The sequence below is a fragment of the Pecten maximus genome, chromosome 10 (genome assembly GCF_902652985.1).
Source record: "Pecten maximus chromosome 10, xPecMax1.1, whole genome shotgun sequence".
Lineage (NCBI taxonomy): Eukaryota > Metazoa > Mollusca > Bivalvia > Pectinida > Pectinidae > Pecten > Pecten maximus.
Genome location: NC_047024.1, coordinates 40077034 through 40094958, shown reverse-complemented (window position 1 = coordinate 40094958; position 17925 = coordinate 40077034). Strand labels below are relative to the sequence as shown.

The following is a 17925-nucleotide window of genomic DNA, read 5'->3' as shown; positions in this document are numbered from 1 at the left end:
TATAGGTGATGGTTGTATGTTGTTTTATATGTAGGTGATGGTTGTATGTTGTTTTATATGCAGGTGTTGCTTGTATGTTGTTTACATGTAGGTGATGGTTGTACGCTATTTTATATGTAGGTGATAGTTGTATGTTGTTTTATATGTAGGTGATGGTTGTATGTTGTTTTATATGTAGGTGATGGTTGTATGTTGTTTTATATGTAGGTGAAGGTTGCGTGTTATTTTATATGTAGGTGATGGTTGTATGTTGTTTTATATATAGGTGATGGTTGTTTGTTGTTTTATATGTAGGGGATGGTTGTATGTTGTTTTATACATGTATGTAGGTGATGGTTGTATGTTGTTTTATATGTAGGTGATGGTTGTATGTTTTTTTATATGCAGGTGATGATTGTACGTTGTTTTATATATAGGTGATGGTTGTATGTTGTTTTATATGTAGGTGATGGTTGTACGTTGTTTTATATGTAGGTGATGGTTGTATGTTGTTTTATATATAGGTGATGGTTGTATGTTGTTTTATATGTAGGTGATGGTTGTATGTTGTTTTATATGCAGGTGTTGCTTGTATGTTGTTTACATGTAGGTGATGGTTGTACGTTATTTTATATGTAGGTGATAGTTGTTTGTTTTTTATATGTAGGTGATGGTTGTATATTGTTTTATATGTAGGTGATGGTTGCGTGTTAATTTATATGTAGGTGATGGTTGTATGTTGTTTTATATGTAGGTGATGGTTGTACGTTGTTTTATATGTAGGTGATGGTTGTACGTTGTTTTATATGTAGGTGATGGTTGTATGTTGTTTTATATGTAGGTGATGGTTGTACGTTGTTTTATATGTAGGTGATGGTTGTATGTTGTTTTATATGTAGGTGATGGTTGTATGTTGTTTTATATGTAGGTGATGGTTGTATGTTGTTTTATATGTAGGTGATGGTTGTATGTTGTTTTATATGTAGGTGATGGTTGTATGTTGTTTTATATGTAGGTGATGGTTGTACGTTGTTTTATATGTAGGTGATGGTTGTATGTTGTTTTATATATAGGTGATGGTTGTATGTTGTTTTATATGTAGGTGATGGTTGTATGTTGTTTTATATGCAGGTGTTGCTTCTATGTTGTTTACATGTAGGTGATGGTTGTACGTTATTTTATATGTAGGTGATAGTTGTTTGTTGTTTTATATGTAGGTGATGGTTGTACGTTGTTTTATATGTAGGTGATGGCTGTATGTTGTTTTATATGTAGGTGATGGTTGTATGTTGTTTTATATGTAGGTGATGGTTGTACGTTGTTTACATGTAGGTGATGGTTGTACGTTATTTTATATGTAGGTGATAGTTGTATGTTGTTTTATATGTATATGATGGTTGTACGTTGTTTTATATATAGGTGATGGTTGTGTGTTGTTTTATATGTATATGATGGTTGTACGTTGTTTTATATGTAGGTGATGGTTGTATGTTGTTTTATATGTATATGATGGTTGTACGTTGTTTTATATGTAGGTGATGGTTGTATGTTGTTTTATATGTAGGTGATGTTTGGATGTTGGTTTATTTGTAAGTGGTGGTTGTATGTTGTTTGATATGTAGATGATGGTGTGTGTTGTTTTATATGTAGGTGATGGTGTTATGTTGTTTTATATGTTGGTGATGGTTGTACGTTGTTTTATATGTAGGTGTTGATTGTATATTGTTTTATATGTAGGTGATGGTTGTACGTTGTTTTATATGTAGGTGTTGATTGTATATTGTTTTATATATAGGTAATGGTTGTATGTTGTTTAATATTTTGGTGATGGTTTACGTTGTTTTATATGTAGGTGATGGTTGTATGTTGTTTTATATTGTAGATGATGGTTGTATGTTGTTTTATATGTAGGTGATGGTTGTATGTTGTTTTATATGTAGGTGATAGTTGTATGTTGTTTTATATATAGGTGATGGTTGTATGTTGTTTTATATGTAAGTGATAGTTGTATGTTGTTTTATATGTAGGTGATGGTTGTATGTTGTTTTATATGTAAGTGATAGTTGTATATTGTTTTATATATAGGTGATGGTTGTATGTTGTTTTATATGTAGGTGATGGTTGTATGTTGTTTTATGTGTAGGTGATGGTTGTATGTTGTTTTATATGTAGGTGATGGTTGTACGTTGTTTTATATGTAGGTGATGGTTGTATGTTGTTTTATATGTAGGTGATGGTTGTATGTTGTTTTATATGTATATGATGGTTGTACGTTGTTTTATATGTAGGTGATGGTTGTACGTTGTTTTATATGTAGGTGATGGTTGTATGTTGTTTGATATGTAGGTGATGGTTGTATGTTGTTTTATATATAAGTGATGGTTGTATGTTGTTTGATATGTAGGTGATGGTTGTATGTTGTTTTATATGTAGGTGATAGTTGTATGTTGTTTTATATGTTGGTGATGGCTGTATGTTGTTTTATATGTAGATGATGGTTGTACGTTGTTTTATATGTAGGTGATGGTTGTACGTTGTTTTATATGTAGGTGATGGTTGTACGTTGTTTTATATGTAGGTGATGGTTGTACGTTGTTTTATATGTAGGTGATGGTTGTACGTTGTTTTATATGTAGGTGATTGCTGTATGTTGTTTTATATGTAGATGATGGTTTACGTTGTTTTATATGTAGGTGATTGTTGTATGTTGTTTTATATATAGGTGATGGTTGTATGTTGTTTTATATGTAGGTGATGGTTGTACGTTGTTTTATATGTACGTGATGGTTGTATGTTGTTTTATATATAGGTGATGGTTGTACGTTGTTTTATATGTAGGTGATTGTTGTATGTTGTTTTATATGTAGGGGATGGTTGTACGTTGTTTTATATGTATATGATGGTTGTACGTTGTTTTATATGTAGGTGATGGTTGTACGTTGTTTTATATGTACGTGATGGTTGTATGTTGTTTTATATATAGGTGATGGTTGTATGTTGTTTTATATGTAGGTGATGATTGTACGTTGTTTTATATATAGGTGATGGTTGTACGTTGTTTTATATGTAGGTGATGGTTGTATGTTGTTTTATATATAGGTGATGGTTGTATGTTGTTTTATATGTAGGTGATGGTTGTATGTTGTTTTATATGCAGGTGTTGCTTGTATGTTGTTTACATGTAGGTGATGGTTGTACGTTATTTTATATGTAGGTGATAGTTGTATGTTGTTTTATGTGTAGGTGATGGTTGTATGTTGTTTTATATGTAGATGATGGTTTACGTTGTTTTATATGTAGGCGATGGTGTTATGTTGTTTTATATGTAGGTCATGGTTGTATGTTGTTTTATATGTACGTGATGGTTGTATGTTGATTTATATGTATATGATGGTTGTACGTTGTTTTATATATAGGTGATGGTTGTATGTTGTTTTATATGTAGGTGAAGGTTGTATGTTGTTTTATATGTAGATGATGGCTGTATGTTGTTTTATATGTAGATGATGGTTTACGTTGTTTTATATGAAAGTGATGGCTTATGTTGTTTATATGTAAGTGATGGTTGTATGTTGTTTTATATGTAGGTGATGGTTGTACGTTGTTTTATATGTAGGTGATGGTTGTATGTTGTTTTATATGTAGGTGATGGTTGTATGTTGTTTTATATGTAGGTGATGGTTGTATGTTGTTTTATATATAAGTGATGGTTGTATGTTGTTTGATATGTAGGTGATGGTTGTATGTTGTTTTATATGTAGGTGATAGTTGTATGTTGTTTTATATGTTGGTGATGGCTGTATGTTGTTTTATATGTAGATGATGGTTGTACGTTGTTTTATATGTAGGTGATGGTTGTACGTTGTTTTATATGTAGGTGATGGTTGTACGTTGTTTTATATGTAGGTGATGGTTGTACGTTGTTTTATATGTAGGTGATGGTTGTACGTTGTTTATATGTAGGTGATTGCTGTATGTTGTTTTATATGTAGATGATGGTTGTACGTTGTTTTATATGTAGGTGATGGTTGTATGTTGTTTTATATGTAGGTGATGGTTGTATGATGTTTTATATGTAGATGATGGTTGTACGTTGTTTTATATGTAGGTGATGGTTGTACGTTGTTTTATATGTAGGTGATGGTTGTACGTTGTTTTATATGTAGGTGATGGTTGTACGTTGTTTTATATGTAGGTGATGGTTGTACGTTGTTTTATATGTAGGTGATTGCTGTATGTTGTTTTATATGTAGATGATGGTTGTACGTTGTTTTATATGTAGGTGATGGTTGTATGTTGTTTTATATGTAGGTGATGGTTGTATGATGTTTTATATATAGGTGATGGTTGTATGTTGTTTTATATATAGGTGATGGTTGTATGTTGTTTTATATATAGGTGATGGTTGTATGTTGTTTTATATGTAGGTGATGGTTGTATGTTGTTTTATATGTAGGTGATGGTTGTATGTTGTTTTCTCTGTCGGTGCTGGTTGTCTGTTGGTTTTCTCTGTCGGTGCTGGTGGTCTGTTGTTTTCTCTGTCGGTGCTGGTTTGTCTGTTGGTTTTCTCTGTCGGTGCTGGTTGTCTGTTGTTTTCTCTGTCGGTCTGGTTGTCTGTTGTTTCTCTGTCGGTGCTGGTTGTCTGCTGTTTGCTCTCTCGGTGCTGGTTGTCTGTTGTTTTCTTGTCGGTGCTGGTTGTGTGTTGTTTTATGTGTCGGTGCTGGGTTGTACGCTCTTTTCTCTGTCGGTGCTGGTTGTCTGTTGTTTTCATGTGTACGGTGCTGGTTGTATGTTGTTTTATGTGTAGGTGATGGTTGTATGTTGTTTATATGTAGGTGATGGTTGTATGTTGTTTTATATGCAGTTGATGGTTGTGTTTTATATGTAGGTGATGGTTGTGTTTTATATTGTAGGTGATGGTTGTTTGTAGTTTTTTATGTAGGTGATGGTTGTATGTTGTTTTATATGTAGGTGATGGTTGTATGTTGTTTTATATGCAGTTGATGGTTGTATGTTGTTTTATATGTAAGTGTGGTTGTATGTTGTTTTATATGTAGGTGATGGTTGTACGTTGTTTTATATGTAGGTGATGGTTGTACGTTGTTTTATATGTAGGTGATGGTTGTATGTTGTTTTATATGTAGGTGATGGTTGTACGTTGTTTTATATGTACGTGATGGTTGTATGTTGTTTATATGTAGGTGATGGTTGTATGTTGTTTTATATGTAGGTGATGGTTGTACGTTGTTTTATATGTACGTGATGGTTGTATGTTGTTTTATATATAGGTGATGGTTGTACGTTGTTTTATATGTAGGTGATTGTTGTATGTTGTTTTATATGTAGGGGATGGTTGTACGTTGTTTTATATGTATATGATGGTTGTACGTTGTTTTATATGTAGGTGATGGTTGTACGTTGTTTTATATGTACGTGATGGTTGTATGTTGTTTTATATATAGGTGATGGTTGTATGTTGTTTGATATGTAGGTGATGATTGTACGTTGTTTTATATATAGGTGATGGTTGTACGTTGTTTTATATGTAGGTGATGGTTGTATGTTGTTTTATATATAGGTGATGGTTGTATGTTGTTTTATATGTAGGTGATGGTTGTATGTTGTTTTATATGCAGGTGTTGCTTGTATGTTGTTTATATGTAGGTGATGGTTGTACGTTATTTTATATGTAGGTGATAGTTGTATGTTGTTTTATGTGTAGGTGATGGTTGTATGTTGTTTTATATGTAGATGATGGTTTACGTTGTTTTATATGTAGGCGATGGTGTTATGTTGTTTTATATGTAGGTGATGGTTGTATGTTGTTTTATATGTACGTGATGGTTGTATGTTGATTTATATGTATATGATGGTTGTACGTTGTTTTATATATAGGTGATGGTTGTATGTTGTTTTATATGTAGGTGAAGGTTGTATGTTGTTTTATATGTAGATGATGGCTGTATGTTGTTTTATATGTAGATGATGGTTTACGTTGTTTTATATGAAAGTGATGGCTTATGTTGTTTATATGTAAGTGATGGTTGTATGTTGTTTTATATGTAGGTGATGGTTGTACGTTGTTTTATATGTAGGTGAAGGTTGTATGTTGTTTTATATGTAAGTGATGGTTGTATGTTGTTTTATATGTAGATGATGGTGTGTGTTGTTTTATATTGTAGGTGATGGTTGTACGTTGTTTATATGTAGGTGATGGTTGTGTGTTGTTTTATATGTAGGTGATGGTTGTACGTTGTTTTATATGTAGGTGATGGTTGTATGTTGTTTTATATGTAGGTGATAGTTGTATGTTGTTTTATATGTAGGTGATGGTTGTACGTTGTTTTATATGTAGGTGATGGTTGTACGTTGTTTTATATGTAGGTGATTGTTGTATGTTGTTTTATATTGTAGATGATGGTTGTACGTTGTTTATATGTAGGTGATTGTTGTATGTTGTTTTATATGTAGGTGATGGTTGTATGTTGTTTTATATGTAGATGATGGTTTACGTTGTTTTATATGTAGGTGATGGTTGTATGTTGTTTTATATGTAAGTGATGGTTGTATGTTGTTTGATATGTAGGTGATGGTTGTATGTTGTTTTATATGTAGGTGATGGTTGTATGTTGTTTTATATGTAGGTGATGGTTGTACGTGTGTTTATATGTAGGTGATGGTTGTATGTTGTTTTATATGTAAGTGATGGTTGTATGTTGTTTGATATGTAGGTGATGGTTGTATGTTGTTTTATATGTAGGTGATGGTTGTATGTTGTTTTATATGTAGGTGATGGTTGTACGTTGTTTTATATGTAGGTGATGGTTGTATGTTGTTTTATATGTAAGTGACGGTTGTGTGTTGTTTTATATGTACGTGATGGTTGTATGTTGTTTTATATGTAGATGATGGTTGTATGTTGTTTTATATGTAGGTGATGGTTGTATGTTGTTTTATATATAGGTGATGGTTGTATGTTGTTTTATATGTAGGTGATGGTTGTACGTTGTTTTATATGTAGGTGATGGTTGTATGTTGTTTTATATGTAAGTGACGGTTGTGTGTTGTTTTATATGTACGTGATGGTTGTACGTTGTTTTATATGTAGATGATGGTTGTATGTTGTTTTATATGTAGGTGATGGTTGTATGTTGTTTTATATATAGGTGATGGTTGTATGTTTTTTTATATGTAGATGATGGTTGTACGTTGTTTTATATGTAGGTGATTGTTGTATGTTGTTTTATATGTAGGTGATGGTTGTACGTTGTTTGATATATAGGTGATGGTTGTATGTTGTTTTATATGTAGGTGATAGTTGTATGTTGTTTTATATGTAGGTGATGGTTGTATGTTGTTTTATATGTAGGTGATTGTTGTATGTTGTTTTATATGTAAGTGTGGTTGTATGTTGTTTTATATGTAGGTGATGGTTGTACGTTGTTTTATATGTAGGTGATGGTTGTACGTTGTTTTATATGTAGGTGATGGTTGTATGTTGTTTTATATGTAAGTGATGGTTGTATGTTGTTTGATATGTAGGTGATGGTTGTATGTTGTTTTATATGTAGGTGATAGTTGTATGTTGTTTTATATGTAGGTGATGGTTGTATGTTGTTTTATATGTAGATGATGGTTGTATGTTGTTTTATATGTATATGATGGTTGTATGTTGTTTTATATGTATATGATGGTTGTATGTTGTTTTATATGTAAGTGATGGTTGTATGTTGTTTTATATGTAGATGATGGTTGTACGTTGTTTTATATGTAGTTGATTGTTGTATGTTGTTTTATATGTAGGTGATGGTTGTACGTTGTTTTATATGTAGGTGATGGTTGTACGTTGTTTTATATGTAGGTGATGGTTGTATGTTGTTTTATATGTAGGTGATGGTTGTACGTTGTTTTATATGTAGGTGATGGTTGTATGTTGTTTTATATGTAGGTGATGGTTGTACGTTGTTTTATATGTAGGTGATTGTTGTATGTTGTTTTATATGTAAGTGTGGTTGTATGTTGTTTTATATGTAGGTGATGGTTGTATGTTGTTTTATATGTAGGTGATAGTTGTATGTTGTTTTATATGTTGGTGATGGCTGTATGTTGTTTTATATGTAGATGATGGTTGTACGTTGTTTTATATGTAGGTGATGGTTGTACGTTGTTTTATATGTAGGTGATGGTTGTACGTTGTTTTATATGTAGGTGATGGTTGTATGTTGTTTTATATGTAGGTGATGGTTGTATGTTGTTTTATATGTAGGTGATGGTTGTATGTTGTTTTATATGTAGGTGATGGTTGTATGTTGTTTTATATGTAGGTGATGGTTGTACGTTGTTTTATATGTAGGTGATTGTTGTATTTTGTTTGATATGTAGGTGATGGTTGTATGCTGTTATATATGTAGATGATGGTTGTATGTTGTTATATATGTAGGTGATGGTTGTATGTTGTTTTATATGTAGGTGATGGTTGTACGTTGTTTTATATGTAGATGATGGTTGTATGTTGTTTTATATGTAAGTGACGGTTGTGTGTTGTTTTATATGTAGGTGATGGTTGTACGTTTTTTTATATGTAGATGATGGTTGTATGTTGTTTTATATGTAGGTGATGGTTGTACGTTGTTTTATATATAGGTGATGGTTGTATGTTGTTTTATATGTAGATGATGGTTGTACGTTGTTTTATATGTAGGTGATTGTTGTATGTTGTTTTATATGTAGGTGATGGTTGTACGTTGTTTGATATATAGGTGATGGTTGTATGTTGTTTTATATGTAGGTGATAGTTGTATGTTGTTTTATATGTAGGTGATGGTTGTATGTTGTTTTATATGTAGGTGATTGTTGTATGTTGTTTTATATGTAAGTGTGGTTGTATGTTGTTTTATATGTAGGTGATGGTTGTACGTTGTTTTATATGTAGGTGATGGTTGTATGTTGTTTTATATGTAAGTGATGGTTGTATGTTGTTTGATATGTAGGTGATGGTTGTATGTTGTTTTATATGTAGGTGATAGTTGTATGTTGTTTTATATGTTGGTGATGGCTGTATGTTGTTTTATATGTAGATGATGGTTGTACGTTGTTTTATATGTAGGTGATGGTTGTATGTTGTTTTATATGTAGGTGATGGTGTATGTTGTTTTATATGTAGATGCTGGTTGTATGTTGTTTTATATTAGGTGATGGTTGTATGTTGTTTTATATGTAGGTGATGGTTGTATGTTGTTTTATATGTAGGTGATGGTTGTATGTTGTTTTATATGTAGGTGATGGTTGTACGTTGTTTTTTATATGTAGGTGATGGTTGTACGTTGTTTATATGTAGGTGATGGTTGTATGTTGTTTTATATGTAGGTGATGGTTGTATGTTGTTTTATATGTAGGTGATGGTTGTATGTTGTTTTATATGTAGGTGATGGTTGTATGTTGTTTTATATGTAGGTGATGGTTGTACGTTGTTTTTTATGTAGGTGATGGTTGTATTTTGTTTGATATGTAGGTGATGGTTGTACGTTGTTTTATATATAGGTGATGGTTGTATGTTATTTTATATGTATGTAGGTGATGGTTTACGTTGTTTTATATATAGGTGATGGTTGTACGTTGTTTTATATGTAGGTGATGGTTGTACGTTGTTTTATATGTAGGTGATGGTTGTACGTTGTTTTATATGTAGGTGATGGTTGTATGTTGTTTTATATGTAGGTGATGGTTGTATGTTGTTTTATATGTAGGTGATGGTTGTATGTTGTTTTATATGTAGGTGATGGTTGTATGTTGTTTTATATGTAGGTGATGGTTGTACGTTGTTTTTTATGTAGGTGATTGTTGTATTTTGTTTGATATGTAGGTGATGGTTGTATGCTGTTATATATGTAGATGATGGTTGTATGTTGTTATATATGTAGGTGATGGTTGTATGTTGTTTTATATGTAGGTGATGGTTGTACGTTGTTTTATATGTAGGTAATGGTTGTATGTTGTTTAATATTTTGGTGATGGTTGTATGTTGTTTTATATATAGGTGATGGTTGTATGTTGTTTTATATGTAGGTGATGGTTGTATGTTGTTTTATATGTAGGTGATGGTTGTATGTTGTTTTATATGTAGGTGTTGGTTGTATGTTGTTTTATATGTAGGTGATGGTTGTGTGTTGTTTTATATGTAGGTGATGGTTGTATGATGTTTTATATGTAGGTGATGGTGTTATGTTGTTTTATATGTAGATGATGGCTGTATGTTGTTTTATATGTAGGTGATGGTTGTACGTTGTTTTATATGTAGGTGATGTTTTTTTTTTTTTTATATGTAAGTGATGGCTGTATGTTGTTTTATATGTAGGTGATGGTTGTATGTTGTTTTATATGTAGGTGATGGTTGTATGTTGTTTTATATGTAGGTGATGGTTGTACGTTGTTTTATATGTAGGTAATGGTTGTATGTTGTTTAATATTTTGGTGATGGTTGTATGTTGTTTTATATATAGGTGATGGTTGTATGTTGTTTGATATGTAGGTGATGGTTGTATGTTGTTTTATATGTAGGTGTTGGTTGTATGTTGTTTTATATGTAGGTGATGGTTGTACGTTGTTTTATATGTAGGTAATGGTTGTATGTTGTTTAATATTTTGGTGATGGTTGTATGTTGTTTTATATATAGGTGATGGTTGTATGTTGTTTTATATGTAGGTGATGGTTGTATGTTGTTTTATATGTAGGTGTTGGTTGTATGTTGTTTTATATGTAGGTGATGGTTGTATGTTGTTTTATATGTAGGTGATGGTTGTATGTTGTTTTATATGTAGGTGATGGTTGTACGTTGTTTTATATGTAGGTGATGGTTGTACGTTGTTTTATATGTAGGTGATGGTTGTATGTTGTTTTATATGTAGGTGATGGTTGGACGTTGTTTTATATGTAGGTGATGGTTTACGTTGTTTTATATGTAGGTGATGGTTGTTTGTTTTTTTATATGTAGGTTATGGTTGTATGTTGTTTTATATGTAGGTGCTGTTTGTATGTTGTTTGATATGTAGGCGTTTATTTGAACATTTATTGAATATTTTCACCTGTGAACAACAATTAGTAACACTCTGTGATGTATTCGCTGTTCAGAGTAATACAACAATGGATATACGTGATGTAGTTAGACAATTTTTCCGTTTTAGACTGTACGTTTAAATGGATGTGATCGTCTCATCCGTAGGTAAAATGAACCTGTTATAGAAAGCCTTTCTTTAGATCAATTGTCCCATCAGCAATGGTCTACTTGCTGGGCTGCTGATGTGAATAGTGCCACATTACAATACTCGCTGACTGCGGCATGGCGTTTTCCAACAGTAGTTCCAGTATTCCGAGGATGGTTTGAGACAATCAATTCAATACTTAGTATTGTATTTAGCAGAATAAAACATTATACGTTTCAAACATTTCGGCATTGTCAGGCTAACAATATAACCCAGCCAATCAAATTAACATCCCATTAATATTTTATCATATATTTTTACGGTGTGGAACCAGGCGTGACGGCTCGAAAAAAAGTACGATTATATTGTATATATCGCGTGTTGGTGATCGATATGGAACTAAAAGAAGAAATGAAGCGTGGCTTGCCAGCGGTTGTCACTTTTTGTCACGTTTTCTGGTGACGTGACGGACATGCTGAGTCAAAGTACAGGTGTTTTTAGTTATCGTCAACACTGCCGGGTGTCAACTCGTAGGAAGATCATGTGACCAGGAGAAATAGGAGTATTGCATTGTTTTAATATAAATTTGACATAAGTAGCTATGATAGCGAAGCGGATCTGAGTGTAATTTGATGACAACGACATTTTAATGGTATGAATAATATATTGTCTAACCATGCCATATTTGTCGCCTAACAACACGGTGCGTGCGTATAATCAGTGATCTTCATAATAAGGTATCCCAGGGGACAGGGAAGTCTCGCGCAACCCCAGGGATAGGTGACTTCGCCGCACAGAATCGGCGTTAAAGGGTTATTGAGTTGAGAACAAACTCCAGCAATTAGAGCCGGAGAGACAGTGCCGGTTCTCCAGGAAAAAGGGACATTATTCCCGGAGATTTGTGTTGTCTGTTCTGAAAGAATTAGAGATATCATCTCCGGAAGTTTGTGTTGAGAGAACACTGTCTGTTTTCAAGGTATAACAGGCATTATCCATGGACATTTATGTTGAGGAGACACAACTTGCTTTCCAGGAATTAGAGTAATTATCCTCGAGTATTTGTGTTGAAGAGACAGTGCTTGTTTTCCTGGAATTAGATTCATTATCCCCGTAAATTTGTGTTGACAAGACATTGTCTGAAATTCTAGTGGAATAATCCCGGATTTTTTGTCAACAAGGGATTGCCGGTCCCTCTGAGTTAAAAGACAGTATTCTCAGTATCTCTTTTTACGAGAGATCGCTTGCTGGGGATCAGCAGCCTTACTCCCGTGACTGTGCCCGTCACCCCAGGGATCAGCGACCCACCTCCCGGATATGAGTTGATGGGGATTTTCTGTTGTTTCCGTTCTAAGCATCCTTGTTTTTATCCTGCTGATGACGTTGTGTAAAGGTAAGTAAAACACTTGTTTATTTTAATTGTACGTTTTGTTTACTAATGATAAAGGTCTCAGACAAATAAACAACAATAAACTCACTCGGGAACGCACGCGGAAAAGTAAACAAAAAAGCTTTGTCTCATTTATGTATTTATTTATTTATTTATTTATTTATTTATTTATTTATCTATCTATATGTTATAATGGGTAATCTATTGTTATGCTAGTCTAACAAAACAAAAAAACGTCTCGAGTTACCTTAGTCAAATTGATACTTTTTACAGAAAAACTACATCTGTAATAGGAATGCGTAAGAAAAATCCAGAAATATCAGACTTACGAAAAAGCACCGATTGAATTCAACCAGATTTCATTATAAATGTATGAAACATTCTCATGGACATGCAAAACCACGCACGCACGATAACATCATAAAATACGCCTTATTGTACCATGTATATCTGGGATGAACCTGTTTGAGCCATGACATGGTTCTACTTTCGTCCGGCGGACACGCATTCCGTCTTTTCAATTGTCAGCTGTTAATCTTTCCTAAACGACATTTTTTTACGGATTTTTAATGGAAAAAGAAATTTTTTAAATGATTTTTAATATCTCGTTTGAAATAAACGACCTGGACCCAAGCCACTTTTATTATCGTATGAGTGTCACGCATAGCAGCTTTAAAAATTGTCATTTTAGACACATTGAGAAAAATGTTTTACTGTAGAGTTGTTAAATTTCACAGGGCTAATATTTCGCTAAAGTGTAAGTCAGTCCTAGTTCATGGATATTGAAATTCGCAAACAAAAAATTTGCAGTAAACACTTCTGTAAATATTAACTGGGTATTTATTTTCGCGCTGTATTAAATGACTACGAATATAGCGAAATTAAATCCCCACGAATATTACCAACTTTTCAGTAATAGTCCGTTTTTTTAGGAGGGATTATTAATGTTATTCATGACTTCTAGTAAAGGTCAAATCATTGTGCATTAAATGTTAAGATTTTCAACTCCCCCCTCCTCCGATTTACATCCTGTTCCATAGTACACGTCATTTGGTAGAGTTGCATGTTGATATGATGAAATTATTAGATTACAATACGCATATGATAATATGGACAGTGGGCTAGAGATTCGTGCCAAGGCCATATGTAATGTAACATCTACATGTAGCTGTCAGAATCCCCATGCTTGGTATCAGGGTCAGAGGAAACTCGGATTAGTACCAGACATCTAGCTGTCAGAATGTCCAAGTCTGGTGTCAGCGCCAGAGGAAACTCCGACTAGTATCAGACATCTAGCTGTCAGAATGTCTAAGTCTGATGTCAGGGCCAGAGGAAACTCGGGCTAATACCTGACATCTAGCTATCAGAATGTCTAAGTCTGATGTCAGGGCCTGAGGAAACCCGGACTAGTACCAGACATCTAGCTGTCAGAATGTCCAAGTCCGGTGTCAGGGCCAGAGGAAACCCGGACTAGTACCAGACATCTAGCAGTCAGAATGTCTAAGTCCGGTGTCAGGGCCTGAGGAAACCCGGACTAGTACCAGACATCTTGCTGTAAGAATGTCCAAGTCCGGTGTCAGGGCCAGAGGAAACTCGGGCTAATACCAGACATCTTGCTGTAAGAATGTCTAAGTCCGGTGTCAGGGCCAGAGGAAACTTGGGCTAGATGTATATCTATAGACCGCTGGTTGGAATGTTGTGCCAAGGCCATCTGCTCTATAAAGCAACGTTTTGTGTCCATGAGCGATACTTAAAATAGTGAAGCAGCCGGTAAAAAAAAAAAAAAAAAAATATTAAGATATTATCAGATGCTTTAGAGCTTTTCTATTTTCATTTCTGTATGAATTATTCAACATTATGCCTTATTTACTGTTCGGTAATATTGTACTAAACTATAAAACTCTGATATAAAATATTTGCTTTTTTTTTGTTTTATTACATTGGTACTTTTTTATTTTCATTTATGTATGAATTATTCAACAAAGTTCCTTATTTACTGTTCATTAGTATCGTACTAAACTATAAAACACTAATATAAGATATATTTTTGTTATATTACATTGGTATCTGTATGAATACCATATGAATGCGTCAATATGTTACCCGTGACAGAATTCCGATATACGTATATATAATCTATACATGGTTCACATATATCGTCAGATATGTGACAGCACACTTTCATTAAGGTTTTCCATCGGCGTTTCGACTGGTTGAATATTTGAAATTCGAAGACAAGGTTTGTTCTTTATCTTATTATAACGTTTTATTGAGAGAATATATTTGTGGGACGATAGTTGATGTAAGCATTGAACTGCTTTCAGTTGGAAGTTATGGGCTGATGAATGCCAACTGGACACATGCAAAGGACCTGTTGCAGCTATATAATGATTTTGGCCCACAGAGCGTTTTCATTAAAAATGATTGATTCATCAAATATGATCAATTCCTCATAACTTTTCGACATTTGGAAACCATTTTCTCATTTGGCCAACAGGTGGCGCTTCAGTCAATATCATATACCAGATGGCAGCATGACCTGTCAATAACAGCTAAAAAAATGTATAAATTCAGACAAAATGTTAACAACTATACTCTCTTTTTGAAGCCTGATCTTGTGCACTTACAAACACGTAACAACTATATAAAAAGTGTATTTCATTTTTATGTGAGAACAATTCAAAATATAAAGACAGCTCTTTTTGCGAATTAGACCTATACTAAAATCCATTTATTCAACAATGTTCGTATTTGAGTGCAGACAACTTTTTACTTTTAAAAACATCTTTACCAATCATATAAACAAATGCCAAAATTTTGTATAGCTACACCACTGGCCATTGAGCCATTTTTCAATTCAAAGATGCATTACCCCTATTTTTTTGAGTATATCAAAGTACTGGAAGTACTGAGAGTCAATACGGGATTTTTCTCATGCTACAGTTATGAGTGAAAATGTCTACTTTTATTGCATATAAAGTGTCTCTTGAATGATGTTTTGTTGATTTATGAATTATTTTATCATGTACGCGTTCTTAACATCAGATATCAGGTGTCTATGATATATCTCCGTTCACTTTTAAGTACAAATGCAAACAATGTACACATTGCACACCACATTATACCTCTCTTCTCTTTACAAACACCATGAACACCATACCCATTTTACTAAAAAGCAGTATGATAAAAAGATAGCGTCAGTACAGGTTACATTTCATGTTGGTGGTGCTCAGAATTATGATTTTTGAAGGAAAAACATATGATTTGAACTGTAGCAAAGATGGCGAGTTGAGTAGTGATATGTATTCCCTTTTCCTCGTCCAAAGCCAAGTAGCCGAATGATGTGGGATATAGAGACACCTTTGTGTATATATACATATATATTATATATAAACAGTTCTCATAGTACAATTACGACAGGTAATTCAAAACTAGACCTTTGGATTAACAACACATAGTGCATATAAATTTATATCCATAAGTAATAACGACAATATGGTCAAATATATGTACTGGATCCGCAGAAACAAATCTTTGTTGTTTTTGAATTTTTCTTTGATCTGTTATGTGTTTTGTGTGTTCTTTGTTAATTGAAGGTTTCCCATCAAATTCTGTCTATAGCATGTATTCTTTAAAACTGGATTTCCTTAGATTGGTCGAAGAATGCTTATACATTCCAAGGTAGTAGAGGACACTTGCGGTGTGTGCACACATGCCTACCGTCCTCTGACCAGAAGGACATGTGCAGTAGTATGCCTGTATCGGATTTGGTGCATCATGATATAAAATCCAGATGTTATATTTGGTTTGTGATCTATGACGTGACCTTAGCAGACAGCGTAATAGGTCATCGGAGTGCTGGTATACCATGACCTCATAGTCTCCGTCATCACTGAGATGCTCGGTTATATAACCGTTTGTCAACTTCAGCTGGTATGTTCCATACGCCAATGTTTCCAAGTAATCCTCAGAGAGTTTTAGAAAGGTAACATCAGTCGCCTCAAGCTTTTGCCAGTAAGATTGGGCACGTTTGGATAACTCCGGTTCATTCTTCACCCTTTGTGCAAGCTCTTTAACCTGAATTGATAACCCTTTCATTTGTTCAGCCATTGCCCTGTCTTTCAGCACCTGTTCAGAAGAAGGTTCATATATAGAACCACGGAGGAAGTTCAGGGAAGCGGTTACAACCTTTACGAGTGTTGCAATGATGTCAATGTAGTGATTAGATGAGATCTCTGTCTAAAAGATTTCAAATTTCTTAAATCTTGCGTGATAGCTCTCAACAACCCATCTCGTTTTTGTGATGCATCTATCAGTGTTGGCTTCAAGAGAATCATGCTGTCTCTTTCCTGGCTGGAGAAAGGATGGCATATCATGTCCATATCCCACTTCAGAGATGTCTTTTAGAACATCCCTCAATCCACGATCTACGATGATATGGCCCTCTGGCTGCAGGAGAGGATTCAGGCTTTCAATTCCGTCAAGGATTTTCTTGGTTATTGTGGCGTCATTTTCACTCCCAAAAAATGACCCAACCTTGTCCAAGACGTATCCATCTGGGAAAACTACACTGATAAATTTAATATAGTTTCTTTTTTTCTGCCCGAAGTAACTTTTTCTTTGAAACTCGTGATCGCCACTCTTTCCAATAAAGATGTACGTTCCGTCTAAAACAACTGTGACATTATCACTAAAGAAAGTCTTGGTGAATGCAGTGTTATGGTTGATGGCGTTTTATCTAGAAATATGTTCAGATCCCAGATACAAGGGAACAACTGTCGCCTCGAGAGATTGAGCAACATTGTGGAATATTCTACTGACAAGAGGAGACAATCTTCTGTTGACAAACACTGGGAAGATATTAGATGTGCACATCGGCTATGAAGCTCTTGCAGATGCTCCATGTTCTACCCAGTCCAAGCCAGACAGTCTTGGTCATCCATATTTTTTCAGATTGAAAGAAAAGGATGTCTTTCCACTACCAAGTTGGTACGATAATCTCAGAAGATCATGGATCACCTCTTCATGTTTATCTGGAAGATAGAGTGACAACTTTTCCCTTCCAGCAGCAGTAATTGGAAAATTAGGATCCAAGTCTTTCCCAATAAAGTGGTCTGCGCATGATCTCGCAGACTTAGAGACCCATATCCTGTGAAACAAGATCAATTGGAACCTAGCCTTTTCAGGAATTGTGGCAGTTTGTTCAGTATACGAAAGGCAAAGGCAACATTTCCTGTGAGAGGATGGAGTGAAAAAGAGGTCATCAACCGCAGGACAGATTGAGACACTTTCTTCCTCAACAGGATTGCAGTTGCTCTTCTTAGACTCATGTATTTGAGTCATCTACCATGGGCTCTGAC

At 34.0% G+C, this 17925-nt stretch overlaps 1 protein-coding gene across 1 annotated transcript in view; it reads left to right on the top strand.

Annotated features, from left to right (window-relative positions):
• Positions 1–11686: 11686 nt before the first annotated feature.
• LOC117335699 (mucin-17-like) overlaps positions 11687–17925 on the top strand; it is a 40720-nt gene continuing 34481 nt past the window's right edge. The window contains exon 1 of the mRNA XM_033895866.1: positions 11687–12568. The gene's annotated coding sequence lies outside the window, so the exon portion shown is untranslated. The remainder of the gene's footprint in view (positions 12569–17925) is intronic.